Consider the following 15,091-nt stretch of genomic DNA (forward strand, 5'->3'; position numbering starts at 1 on the left):
ATTGCGATCTCATGACAGGTGGAACGGGGACTTATATTTCTGTCTCGGAGTGACTCAGGAGAACGACTATAGCTGCGAGAGCTCGACAAGATGGGCGCGTGATCCCCCGTCTGAAGACTCAGGTTATATTCGCCCACAGCACAAACTCAAAATTCCTACTGCATCTGTTTTAGTCGGTTTCCCCTTTCTTCCTCTCTCTTTCAGAAGCTGCTCTTGATCAAGAGACAGAAAGACAGCGTGTCTGTGGAGCCAGTTGGAGAGGAGAGCCCCAACAGCCACGGGCAGCTCATAAAGCAGAGACAACTTCATAAAGAGAGAGAGAGAGAGAGAGAAAATTGAAAGACAGAAAAGAGTGAAAAAGGAGAGGCAGATGGAGAGACACACAGACATAGCATCGACATCTGTACTGAAACTAGAAAGTGGCTTCTGTTTGTCTCTCAATACCCTCACGTCAGGAGACACAAAGGAGATGCACAATGGCTCATTGAGAGACAAAGAATCACTATAGATTCTCTAAAAACGTTTCGGGCTGCACAGATCCATCCATCTATCCTCTTTCTGCAGTAACAGGCTTTCCCGTGGCAGGAGATGGTGCATAACATCAGACTGGCGATGGTTCAGTCCGTCCTTCCACTGGAACTGATTGCTCTCATTAGATTCTTTAGCCTCTGGGTCAAATCCAGCTACTGGATCTGTGAGCAAGCTGATATTTCACAACCCAGGCCAATTATGTTTTCTCCCTCTCTTTCATTCCTTGTTTGTCCTTCATTCACTTGGATGTTGCAGCCATCTCGTATTGTATGTTGTGAAGAGATGCGGAGGTCTGTGTGGGACGGATTTTTCCCATTCCGCTCTCTTTGCATTTTGCGTCTGCATTTTATTTTTAACTAGGGTGGCATAAAGGTGTTTATTTTTTTTTTGATTTTGCCAAAAAAGAAAACTAGATTTGCATTTTCTAAGAGAAAATAGCAGTGCTTACAAGAAGAAAACTGTTAAAAAAAGAAGTAAACATTACACATTTTTTTTGATTTATACAAGGAAGAAAAGAGCAATCACTATGTATGCAAATAGATATAAGAAAACATGACAATTGCAAATATTATGATGGAAGATTTCACTTTAAAGTCCACGAAATCAAAATTGACCATATTTACTTTGTTTGCCTAAATTGATCGTTTTGTGGTGAACAATTCATCCATGCAAGTCAATCCACACAAAAAAAAAATTTGGCTTCGTAATCTTTAATCAAAATCTGAAAATGCCCCTCCCCTCTGCATTGGAGGACCTTCCCTGATGACGTAGGTTTGAGGACTTGGGTTGGGAAACGCTTAACCACTCCCCTCAAACCGTTAGTCTGTTATGAGCGAGAGATGGAGAGGAGGAGCGCTAGAGTAAAACCCTGCCCTCTGTTCAATATTCCTTTTCACTGGGAAATACGTCACAACACTGGAGAAAAGTCGTTTGCAACTTCCGGTTCACGCGGACTTTAACATACCTTTTTTTCCCAAGGTGTTTGCTTTTCTCACTTTATGTTCATGTACAGAGACTAATGTGAATATTTAAGTCAGCAGGACTCATCAGTGGCATCTGGTCCCTGTAAAAAAAAAAACAAAAAAACTGTGAACACGCTGATATCAGGTGAAGCTATAGGGCTGAACTAATAGGGAAGAACACCTAATTGTGATTTGGTTAAAATTGGTTAAAATGATATATATATATATATATATATAATGAACACTAGGTTTGTTGTGCCTTGTAGGCATACACTTGTAGGGCTGCATAAAATAATAATAACAATAATAATAATTTTACTTTACAGAAATGCAGGCGGCCTATAACAATAAATCAAGGAACACTTCAGTGCACTACACTAGAGAAACATATATGGATTATCATATGTTCCTTTAAATGTTTTCATTCATGATGTTATGAAATGAGATTGGAGTAAAAACATGTAGTCTAATGTATGGCCATTTTGCTTTTCAATGCACAGCGCGAGTGATCCAAACTCACAGTACGCGCAGAGAACATTTACTGAAGAGATTGAGCAGATATCCACGAACACAGTGTTTAACAGTAAACACGGGTCTAAACATTATAATATTCATAATGTTAGTGTAAACACTCATAGTACTTTTATATCATGCTGTGTTTTATATTATCAAGCATAAAAACATCCTTGTGTTGTACATGTATATTTATTTAGCATTGAAAGGTTGCCTACCTGTCAATAGTTCATATTTCAACATGTGTCCGTCGATTTCATACATTTTAGTCTAGCAACAGTTCAACTAGTACAAAGTGAAGTTTATGCAAAAATAACACTAATATAAGTGAGAAATGTCCTACCTTAAAAATCTTTCTTATCTTCAAATCGTGTTCTTCTTCTTCTGAGGTAAATCCAAGGTAAACTTGCAGCGTGTCTTTCAAACTCGATGAAAAGCAGAGGAACGATGAAGTGTGATTCTTTGTTTTTGAAGTAATGAGGGCATTTACAGGTTCGAGTTCCTTCACGTGGACGATTTGCATGTGAATCCCTTATGCGCGCGTGGGTGTGGTCACATTAGAGCTAATGAGCAGTCGCTTGAGAAACTGTACCTCTCCTTGATTTCATACGGATTACTCAAACAGAGAATATTTGTTTTTGATATGATTTATATCATTTAAAAGTAGAGACTTCAAGCTTTTTAAATACATATATCTGTATGTGTGGCAAGTATTCACTGAATTACAGTTCATTTTCTGTAGCGTTTCAGAATGAATTTCACACTGAGAGAGACGGCAGAACGCGCATCATATTTATTTTCTTTATTTTACGAAAAGCAAAACATTTTGTTTTTATTACAAGTGTACACAGATAAAAGTACACATTTAACAGTTTTGAATGATGTATAACACTTGCCTGTATGACAAAAATCGACTTATTTGACAGTGCATCCCAATTCGCATACTATCCGTCCTAAATAGTATTCGAAACTAGAATTAGTACGTCCCAAATCATAGTATGTTGAAATGAGTGTTCCAAAGATACCCAGATGGTCTACAATTTCCGGTCAGAATCCGAAGTTCAGATCAGTGAACACACTACGGCTAATATTGCCCACAACCCATCGCGCGTTGGACGAGGATTCGATTAGAACTACAAAACACGAGTGAAAAGTGTTAAAAAACTGCAAACATGGAAGACGCACGAGTCCGGTGGTTATGTAGAGAGGTTTAGATAAAGGGGTTTGAGTGATTAATTATCAGTATCTAACCTAAGGAAAATTTATTTATTCAATGTTGTCCACATTATATTTAATCTGCAGCAGCATTGTGAACTTTTGTAAAGATACTTTTAGCCATTAACTTTTAAATGCATTATTATATTTAAATTGCAAACACATGAGGAGAGTCTCCACATGAAAGACCCACGACTGGCAGATGAACGTGCTACAACATTTATCTCCGAAACAGTAGGAAATGAAATTAGATTGAATGGAGGATTTTAACTGTGACAAGATGATTGACAGGGCAGTTCACGGTGACAGGATGCATGCGACAGATCCGTCCGTTAAGATGACGAAGTAGTATGTCCCAAAGCTTGCCTACTCTTTTGCTACACACTCAAAAGTATGTACATTTTCTTCACAAAAAGAGTATATACATTTAGGGCGTAGTATAAGTAGGTGAATTGGGATGCAACATAATCTCTTTCGCACTCAACAATCGCACTCAACACACAACAAAATATTTCAACAATAAATCTTTTGTAACTTTATTCTGAAATTTCTTAAGTACAGAGCCCCTAAAGGGAAATATGGTGATGGAAAAAATATGAGATGAGAGGAAAAAATAAAGTTTGCTCGCAAAGAACTCAAAAGCTTTATGAGCGAACACAACGTTTTTCAGGGAAACGCAATACATTTGCGAGGGAATGCAAAAGTGCTGACATAAATTTTTTTCTCCCATCTCATAATTTTTCCATTACCATTTGTCCCTTTAGGGGCTCCGTACTCAAGTATGAATTTTATAAAAGCAAAAATAGATTGTACAGCTTAAGTTGACATTATTCACAAAACAAAAATTCTGTACAAAAAAAGTCTTTACGCTAAATGTTTCAGGCTTAATTCACCACAAATAAGTGGTACTTTGCTCATTGTAAAAATAACCTTTTGAGCCAATTACCTGAGCCGTAAATGTCATGTGACTAATTATTCTAGAGCTGCAAAAAATGACAATGCAGACTGTTTTATGGAACATTCAGTCTCAATCCCTGTGATTATCCTGTAACATGGAAAACAGTAGAGAGAGAGAAAGAAATATTAATTTTATTCTTTTAAGAGACTAGAAAAAATAATAATCAGTCACTAGAATAAAATCTACTATGTTAAAAAAGAAAACATTTTATATTTTGAATGTATGTTGAATCAAAAAAAAAAAAAAGTTTGAATATATGGTTTTAAATGATCCGCAGCTGCTTGCCTTTACATAACTTTACTGAATGAGTCTGAACGAATGAGTGAGTGGAGAAGCACTGAAAGTGACAAGTTGATTGTGAATGAACTGAACGAACATGGCACATCATTATGAATGAGGACCTGCTGGCCAACACTGACTGAATGAAACACTTAAATAGTTAAACAGTTGTCCCAACACTGTTAAAGTTGCTTTGTATAAAAGTGCTTGCTAAGTAACAGACTTGCTTTTTAGTTTCCTGTCCAGGGGAATTCCAGCCTGTGGTTACTTCCTATCCCCTGTGTATCCCGTTACATTATGAGTGCCACTGGTGGGAACGGTCTCATCATCTCTGAGTTTTATTTAGTGTCCAATTAAAAGTTTCTGAACTATCTAAGAAATTAATGATGCAGCAATTCATTTAAAATGCATTATATTGCGCATGTTTTCCTAGAATGTCTGGAATCTTTTTAACATGCCATAGAAGGTTTAGCTCATCTGCAAAGCCTGACTTGAATATGAATTTATATTCCATTCTCCCCATATCAGGAGCTGACGGCTAATATTAAATATGAATTAATGCAAAGATAAATGTTTAATGGATTGTCTTATTACACTATTTGAATGGAATGAGAGGAGCTGCTCAGACGAGGTTGGGAATTGCTGCACATTTTCGTGTCAAATGGATATAGCTTTAATATATAAGCCAAGATGTCTGCTTATACTCTGCAAATTATTGGATGCTGTTCATGTTTTTGCAGACTTTATGTGAGACATCAGCTTTGTTCAAAAACTTAGCAATCTCAATCTGCCTAGTATTTTAGAACCAGTTTAGTTTCAGACTCAACTTGGTTTTAAACCTTGTTGAATCCAAGACCCCACATTGCCACGTCAAAATTCAAAGGTTCATGATTTTTTCAGATGTTCATGATTTATTGGATAAGGATTAAGGACAAAAATTTATAAAATGTATTCAGTTTGACAAAATTTAATGTTTATCTACCTGATAAATATCTAAAATGTTTATCTACCTGATACAATATTTTAAAGCTTGACATAACTAAAAAAAAAAAAAAAAAAAAAATTTGTTTCATGTTTTAATGAATTCAAATGGCCTCAAAAAAAAAAAAAAAAAAAAATTATGTATTTGTTATTTTTAATGTTTGTTTTGTCTGGAACTTGTGTAAATCACCCAAGTCAGTTTGAGGACCCCTTTAGAAGTTTGCTTAGGCCCCCTAGTGGGCCCCTGGTTGAGAACTAGTGTAATAGAGTTTTTCATAAGCATTCTGGTAAGCTAATGATGCTAATGATTAATAAGAAAAGGAAATAGACAAAGTGCAAGCAAACAAATAGTCAATTTTAATTAGATTTTTTAATTAAAACTTTGTTTTTATTGAGTATATTTAATTAATAATCCATAATTCTATAAGAGCTTTTTTTGCAATGCATTATAGGATTGACTCCTCAGAAAGTGAAGATTTATTTTTTTCTATTTAAAATGAAGCAGAATTGTGCACAATAAATCCAGAAAAAAGTTAATAGGGGGTCGTTTTTGATTTCATGTTGATTTGAAATAAGTGAAGCACCTATATCCCATTTATACAGCCTGACCAAACAGAATACGGCTTAAATGGGGCCTTACATCTACGTGGGGAATCTACGTCCTCATAACAGCGTATAATCTTCCCAATAGCCCTTTCAGATCGTTTCCCTGATTGATTCAGGGCAGCTATTGTGTCTAAGATCCCCTGAGATAACACAGCGTATATCTTAACTCCTAGTGTGCATGTCCAAATGAGACCTGGTACTCACATAATCATGCATGAAATAGACATATTCCACACTTGTGCTAACTTTAATGCCTAAATTGACCAATATGAACCATTATACTATATAATGGTCTCATATATGCACGGGAAACTATCTGTATAATAGACAGAAAAGCCTCCCACAATGTGATTTCTATAATGACACTGACTTTCTTGACACATAAGGGAGTCGAGATAAAGGGCTGGAACGATTTGAGCTCAATTACTTTCATCTATATGCTGATTGGTCTCTTTTTGCGCTTTTGTCAAATGAGGACGTGTGAGATGGATGCATAGCACTATGGCAGAATAAAAAGGCCTTTGGTTGCGAGACGGTCATTATACAGTAGCCTGTGATGACCAAACCTAGAGAACAAAAAGACAAAGACAGAAAAGGAATGATCCTATCTAATGTGGGATCCATTCCACACGCACACAGACTTAATGTGCGCTTCTTTCCAGGCATAACGACCCCATTGCGTCAAACCTTCCCCCACGCTCTCGGGTCAGTCTGCCGTAATCACGTTCCGCACACACAATCTCCTCGCCGTGTGTCAAAGCATCATTGCACCCAAGGACGATGTTGACAGCTACGGGTTCCGGGTCCATTACGTTGGAAAAATCACCCACTTGAGCAAAAGACATCCCAGCGGTTTAAGACATGTTCCATGATCAGGCACTTCTGGATCGAGTGAGAGACATAAATTAAACATGCAAGCCGTTGATGGACGTGGTTCTTACCACCAGGGCGTCTGTAGTGGAAGTGTTGCATTACCTGTTCCAGAGCTGGTATGAAAAATGAACCCGTACAGCTGGTGAAAGCGAAAGAGAGAGAGAGAGAGAGTTACGATGAAATTAAGCATGCTGATGTGCAGTGGGAACCGCACTGGGGGCGGCAGCATCACATTACCTGCAAGTATAATTGCACGAGGCATGGGTGGGTGCATGAGTCAGACTGTGTGCGTGAATCCACCGCTTCTGTATTGGAAACAAATATGCACTGGATGTGGGAAAAATCAAGGGTAGCGTTAGTTATGGAAGGTCACATCAGTAAAGCTCGCATCAGCTGACTCTCAGTTGATCCACGTCTACCTATAGAAATACAACACCTATAACTGCATCCCACAAATAAGGCCCATTTAGTATTATCAGCAGCTTTTTTATCATCAGCAGTATTATCTTGTTGCTCAGGAGCTAACTGTCCTCCTCCATCCCCAGCTCCTCCTCTCCTCCAGTCAGGACATGGTCTTCTGATATTCCTCTTCGAATCAGACTCATTTTCCTCGATGCATGTTGAATGTGTCGTAAATAGCCGGGCTTTTAAAAACCCTCTTTTCATTCACATTTCAAATTATTTTTGAAAGGAAAAATGCTTGTATGGTGGTTTAGATTTGTTGCTATTATTGAAAATAAAAATGAGGCTGTTCCTGTAGTCTTAATTGGGGCGGCAGTGGCTCATGTAGGTTGTCTATAAACTGGAAGGTTGGTGGTTCAATCCCTGGTTCCACCTGACCAAGTGTTGAGGTGTCCATGAGCAAGACACCTAACCCCAAGCTGCTCCCGAAGAGCTGGATGGCGCCTTGCATGGCTGACACCGCCGTCGGTGAATGTGAGGCAATCTGTAAAGTGCTTTCGTGGCCATGGGTCTGTTGAAAGCGCTATATAAATGCAGTCCATTTACCATCTAATTTTCTAAAAATGCTTTTTGGAAATGTACACTACCGTTTAAAAGTTTGGGATCAGTACAATTTTTGTTTTGTTTTTGAACTCTTATGTTCATCTAGGCTGCATGTATTTGCTCAAAATATAGTAAAAACATCAATATTTTGAAATATTATTATTACAATCTAAAATAACTGTTTTATATTTTAATATATTTTTAAATGTAATTTATTCCTGTGATGCAAAGCTGAATTTTCAACATCATTACCCCAGTCTTCAGTGTCGCATGATCAGAAGTCATTCTAATGTGGTGCTTTGGTGTGCAAGAAACTTTTCTTATAATTGTCAATGTTTTTCTTCTGTGTGTAGATCATCTATTTGTGGAAACAGCGATGCGCTTATTTTCGGGATCCTTTGATGAATATCAATTACAAAAGAACAATATTTCCTTGAAATAGATTATTTTTTGTCTTTATTGTCAATCAATTTAATGCATCCTTGCTAATAATTAATACCAACATAATCAATATCTTTCTGACCCCAAACTTTTGAATAGTAGTTTATGTCTTGTCAAACTTTTGAACAGTAGTGTATGTCTTGGATTCTTTATCAAATTTTTCAATTTAATCTCATTGCCATCAATGAGAAACAACTGAGATCCCTTTGATTTAATTGATGAGTTTTCTGTTCCTTCTCTGTTTTTCATGTCTTAGTTTACTCATTTGTCAATCATTATTCCAAAAAACCTCCCCCCCCCCCCCACTTTATCTTTATCCACTATCCTCTATCCACTTTTTTTTTTTCATTCCCTCCCTCTTCTCACACTCTTTTACCTCCTTTATTCTAGCATTCTCACTCATAGGATTTTCAATGAGAGCTGATGAATGCTGTGCTTCACATTCAATATGGCAACATGGAAAGCAAATAGTCTTTGCTTTAATTAACTTAGCTGAATGAGAGAAGTATGAGGAGTCAATATTTATTATGTCTTGAGACAGCTGGGCCAGCACTGGGCCCGGGTCCCTCAGCAGCCATGAGAGCTAATTGCCCGGAGGCAAACAGAGGCTACTCTCATCAACATTGAGGTGAGCTGCCGTCGGCTTCCTAGATTTCCCTAAGTGCTGGAATAACGCACCGCAATCACAATGAGAGGTAGAGCCACAATGCCATCTAATTAAATGCATCTGAGATGATTCCATGAGATAAATTGAAGGATAAGTTCCCTGCACATCCACAAATCACAGGTTTATGAAACACAGCTGCTAGCACAGCACATCTGTTGACTGGCTAACAAAGATCATTTAACTTCCGTAATCAATGTGAATTTATCTATTGAGAATTTATTATATAGCAAAAAGAGAACTTTTCCTTTAAATATTCTATAACATTTATACTATATATTAAAGGTACACCGTGTAACACTATGTAACAAAACTGCATGAATTTTGCAGCTCAACATTGTTTTGGTTGTGCTTCAGCTTTACATGACTGTGCAAATAAAGCAATAATAAAGAAATAAAGCACTCTTTGCTTTTAGAAAGCAGAGTGTAACATTTAAGCATGGCCTGCAAACTCTCAGTGAAGCAAATAAGAAGACTTCACTGCATGCAGTCCAGCTTCATGTTGAGAGATCTCCAATGAGACCATTTTAATTAATGTTCCATTTAGAGTTAATATAAAATTTTCATGCTTTCTCCTCTTGCCACCTTGTCTTCTATCTCTCCACTGCAATCTCCTATTTCCATAACAGTGAGAACTGTTGTAAGGAGCGAAGGTTCCCACTGCAATTATACCTTTGTCTCAGACGCTGCCTGGAAATCTGTGCAGGCTTAAAGGTCATGGAAGTATTTCTTTTGAGAAGAATAATATAATTAAAATGTTATTATGTTAATTCACTAACACAATCATAGTACAAAGAGACGAGATCATAATGACATATACCCCTGCTAAAACAAAACAGTATATGTTTTGGGTGCTGGTTCAGTGACTCACTATAGAAATGAATGGAAATGTTCAAATTTTTCCATGATCCTGAGTCTCCTGCAGAACAAATAAGAAAGAAAAATATGGAAGTTGCGATGCGCAGGACGTTGATGCAATGTGTCATTGTCATCTGGAAGATGCTATTTTTTTAAAGGGATTTGCATCACTAAAAAGTTGGATGTTAGAACACTGAAGACTGGAGTAATGATGCTGAAAATTCAGCTTTGCAACATAAATAAATGACATTTTAAAATATATTCAAATAACATTTCAAATTGTAATAATATTTCACAATATTACTGTTTTCGTATGCTCTTAAAATTATAATCAGATGTTTTTACAAATAATGATACTTGGATCATATGAAAAATCTAATTCACAATGTCTCTATAAATAATATTCAGGGAGATCTGAGGGAGATCAATTAAATAATAATTGCTCTCAAAAAGCTATTGGATGAAAATAAATATGGTACACAAGTCCACTTTAAATGTTTGTAGCGATACGAGGGTGAATAAATGATGTTTCACTTTTGGGTGAACTAGCCTTTTAATAAATCTGTTGTTCCAGTGACAACAAACCAAACGACAACAGCTATAAATGATCAATTAAATAATAAAAGTTGAATATGGCCCCTTTAAAAGAGAATGTGATGCTTTCCAAATAATGTGAATTTTTTATGAGGATTATGAGGAATCTGAAATCTCCATCACAGAATCTGCCATGATACTCGGTCTCCAGTAAGGGAGACAAGCCAAGAGAGATGCCATGGCATTGTTTAGCAGCTCACCACCTCTTCCCCACAGCTGGACCATGTGTTAGGCGATAAGTCATCCGCAATTAACACAAGCCTGTTGGGGACCGGCAGGCTGCGGGAGATGGTGTGTGTGTGTGTGTGTGGTTGCACTGCCTTCTTGCTCATTATCTCCTCCCCAACACTTGTGGCACTCTAAAATTGAGCATGGGTGAAAAATAGAAACAGGGCAAATTGAGCAGCGGCACGCTGGCTTGCAAGCAGACTGATGGCATAGAAATTTAATGGAGTTTGACCTGACACGTTGAGTGTGGTTGGAATCAGAGAGCGAGGCATTGTAACTATGGTGTGTGTGAGCTGAAGACATGGGAGGAACTTGGGTCTGTGTCAGGTGTAGTAACCAGGAACAGAGAGTCTGGAATGCTCTTTTTTATATTATAAATCAGATTGATCTGGTTCCGGATGCTGATTGGTCAATACAACATTCCAGCCATGATGCGAAACACCTGTTCACCATCTACACCATCCAAATCAGTTCCTGTTTTTTAATTGCCCAGTGATGGGTAGGTCATTCGTACGAATTCATGCGAATTGGGCAACTCGTAAAATATGTGCGATTTAGCAAAAATCTTACGAATTAGGGTTAGGGTTAGGGTTAGTGTAATGTAACCTTTAAGGTACGTACTTAAAATAAGTACGAATTGCCGTGAGATCGGGATGGATTCACAGGACCCTGACTGCTATTCAAAATTGAATGTAAGGCAGCGTAAGTGAAATGAATTGAATATCAAAGAACTTTTTTTCCCCACTAGAAAAGCTTATAGACATATAAAGATATGTTGGATTTACAAAGCCTTATTTGAATGATTTTTTTTAAAAGTTGAAAAAGCTAACAGACAAACAGATGTAGAACAATAAATAGAACAGAACTGTAGATAGATTGAAAGATAGAATGACAGAATGAAAAATGATAAATAGAACAAAAGATAGAACTTTAGATAGAACAATATAAAGAACAAAAAAACGATAGAATGACAGATAAAACAATAGAGTGATACATAAAACAGACAGATAGACAGATATATAATCAGTAAAGCAGATTTTAAAGCAGATAATGTTACAAATTTTCAACTGAAAATAAGCTACTTAAAATGCATTAGTTTTAGCAACTTAACAATAAAGACTGAAATACTGCACTAATTAATGTAATAATACTGTTGAGCACAGCAATTATCTCATGAAATAGCTTTCATTCCTTTTCACGTCACAAGTCACACAGGAACTAATCGTGATTGATGTGACTTGAAAGCTACTATAGAGAGGAACGCTATTAGAGAATATGGCCTTTAATTCCAGTCTGTTGCTCTCACAAAGCTATTGTATGAAAATAAATATGGTACACAAGTCCACTTTAAATGTTTGTAGCGATACGACACTTTTGGGTGAACTAACCTTTTAAGAAATCGGTTGTTCCAATGACAACAAACCAAACGACAACAGCTATAAATGAAAAAAAGAAGAAAAAAAAGGCAACTACATCATGTAAAATCACCCAATCAGTGATCTATGATAATTTCAACATGGGTGACCTCTCTGCTCTTTTCTCGCTTCCCATTTCTCTTCTTTCCTCTGTCAGATGACAGTGAAATCTCGCCAATTAATCTCCTATTCGTGCCGTGATAACTCACTCTTGCCTGCGGATTGCTGTTGTATTCTTGTCAGAGCTGTTCTGGCTGTAGATAGATCTGGCTGACATTAACCAGCAGACTAATGAAGCTCTTTCCCCGTCTGTCATTCAGGTGACTGGTGTCCTGTCTGCTGATAGATCTTTATCAGCCACCAAATGGCAACAACAGCTGGCGAGGTGTGATATCGATGTTTAGCCGTACATCTGATCACCTGATCAGACTACAACAATGAATACTCCATGACGTTAGAATGGGCTCCATATATCTTCATCCTGGAGGTCAAAAGCATACAATAGTTTATATACAATAATCTGGTTTTCTTGTAAGTTATGCATTGCAGCTTTCCTGGGATGTTTGACAGTTTAAAACCCTAATAACACAAAGTCATACATGGGAGTATTTCCATTTTGAATTTATATTCATGCATTTTGGGATTTGATGTAGAGCACGATTATGTAGAAGTGATGGAAATATTAAAGAATGATGCATGAAATGTCCCCAAGCAAGTATTACAAATTACAAAGTTTTTAGTGTTGTTTATATGTCTATGTGGTGTTTTTAATATGTTTTAAGACATATTAAGACAAACCATGACAAATTCATCAGTCAACAGTATTTTCTCCTTAAAACTGCAGTGTACCAAAGACAGTCTCAAAAACGTGGTTTGAAACTGCTCATGTTTTCTAACGTCAAACATGTTGTAAATCCTGTTTTAAACATGCGGGCGGGGCTTTTCTCCACTGACTTTCTATGATGTTCAAAGCGTTTCTAATGATGCTGATTTTTAGAAGGCAGCTGTCTGACACTGAGATGGCGAATGGGAACATGCTTTGTGTAACATTAGCAACACATTATTAGCTGTTTTATAATGGAGTCAAGCCAAAGGCTAATCATATCAATTACCGTTATGTGTCCGACATTTTAGTCAAGTCAAGACAAGTCACCTTCATTTATATAGCGCTTTTAACAATATAGATTGTTTCAAAGCAGCTTTACAGTGATAATAGGAAATTACAGTAACAGAGATTGTTTTGGCTTTACAGCAGCTCTAGAATAAAGTTATTGTCCAGCTAAAGTTAGTTTTGATTGATTGATTCACTTCCATTGCAAGGATCATTAGTTATTAACTTAGGGGCCGCTAACACAACGCCGTTCTAACAGAAAACACTCAACGCGCTCTGGCCCGCTCATCCGCACAAAACAGTGCCTGGTGGCTCGAGAACGCAAACCTTGAAATACATTCCAAGGTGCAAGCCTTGAAAAAAAAGAAAAAAAGAAAAAAAGAAAAAAAAAGGTTATCTCTGTGCAAACCTCAAAAATGCAAACCCGCGTAAACGCTGACGGCGTTCACATGCACATCACGTGTTTAGTCTAAAGGTATGCGTGTTTGAATATGTGCACAAGCGTATAGTCCTTTTTTACAAACAAACCCTCAACAAACTTGCCTGGCCTTAAAAATTTATAATAAATAATTATTTATCGCTTCCGCATAGCCACGTGAACCAGAATTATCCTGTTTATCTGTACAGAGGTAAAGGGAAGGAGGCCTTCACAGGGGAGAGACTAGTTGACACTTCAGGACTGCGTTGTCGTCGTGTCCAGGCACAGGTCCTTCATCAGATCTGGATACAGCCTGGATGCGGTAAACCTCGGGATAAACAGAGAGACTAATATTAGCGTAGACGCCATCCTTCTTATGATGTAACAAGTACATCAGGATTTATGGGAAGTGTTGCCAGTTCCGGCTGACCTAATCTATGCAGCCTAACATTGAATTATAGAAGTCTATAATGTGTTATGTGTATGCTAGGTCAAAGAGATGTGTTTTTAGTCTAGATTTTAACTGACAGAGTGTGTCTGCTTCCCGGACAATGTTTGGAAGACTGTTCCAAAGTTTTGGTGCTAAATAGGCAAAGAATCTACCGCCAGCAGTCGATTTTGATATTCTAGGTATTATCAACTGGGCTGAATTTTGAGATTGCAATAGACGTGAAGGACTATAATGCGTTAAGAGCTCGCTCAAGTACTGCGGAGCTAAACCATTTAGTGCTTTGTAAGTAATCAGCAATATTTAAAAATTTATACGATGTTTAATAGGGAACCAATGCAGAGTTGACAGAACCGGGCTAATATGGTCATACTTCCTGGTTCTAGTAAGAACTCGAGCTGCTGCGTTTTGAACTAGCTGTAGTTTGTTTATTAAGCGTGCAGGGCAACCACCCATAATAGCATTACAATAATCTAGCCTTGATGTCATGAACGCATTAACTAATTGTTCCGCATTTGTCATTGAGAGCATATGACGTAATTTAGATATATTTTTAAGATGGAAAAATGCGGTTTTACAGATCAAAGAGCACACCCAGGTTCCTAACCGACGACGAAGACTTGACAGAGCAGCCATCAAGTGTTAACTTAAGTAATAGGAAATTACTAGTAATCCAGTTTTTTATATCAGCTATGCATTCCGTTAATTTTGTGAATTGGTAAGTTTCGTCAGGGTGTGAAGAAATATAAAGCTGAGTATCATCAGCATAACAGTGAAAACTAATGTCATGCTTCCTAATGATATCTCCCAATGGTAGCATGTACAAGGTGAACAGCAGCGGTCCTAGTACTGAGCCTTGTGGTACTCCATACTGAACTTGTGATCAATAACACATCTCTTCATTTACTGCTACAAACTGATAACGGTCAGATAAGTATGATTTAAACTAATGCAATTCCACTAATGCCAACATAATTTTCGAGTCTATTTA

The sequence above is a fragment of the Abramis brama genome (genome assembly GCF_963993115.1).
Source record: "Abramis brama genome assembly, chromosome: 14".
NCBI lineage: Eukaryota > Metazoa > Chordata > Actinopteri > Cypriniformes > Leuciscidae > Abramis > Abramis brama.